We start from the raw sequence: 249 nt of genomic DNA, 5'->3' as shown, positions 1-249 counted from the left end.
AGAAAAAAAACTTTTGAAGTGATAATCAAGGTAGCCAAGTACAGACACTTTGATAAGAAGCAAGTGTGAGAATACTTACAAGGGGAGATAGATTCAATGTTTGTAATGGCTCAGCCATTCCCAATCCCTGTTTAGCCCTGAGTTGATTGTGTCTAGTTTGCATATCAATTCCAGCTCAGCAGTCTCTCGTTGGAGTCTGTTTTTGAAGTTTTTCTGTTTTAAGATAGCCACCCGCAGGTCTGTCATAGA

The sequence above is a fragment of the Terrapene carolina genome, unplaced genomic scaffold (genome assembly GCF_002925995.2).
Source record: "Terrapene carolina triunguis isolate 2854851 unplaced genomic scaffold, T_m_triunguis-2.0 Scaffold66, whole genome shotgun sequence".
Classification (NCBI taxonomy): domain Eukaryota; kingdom Metazoa; phylum Chordata; order Testudines; family Emydidae; genus Terrapene; species Terrapene triunguis.
Note: the sequence above shows the minus strand (reverse complement) of the source record.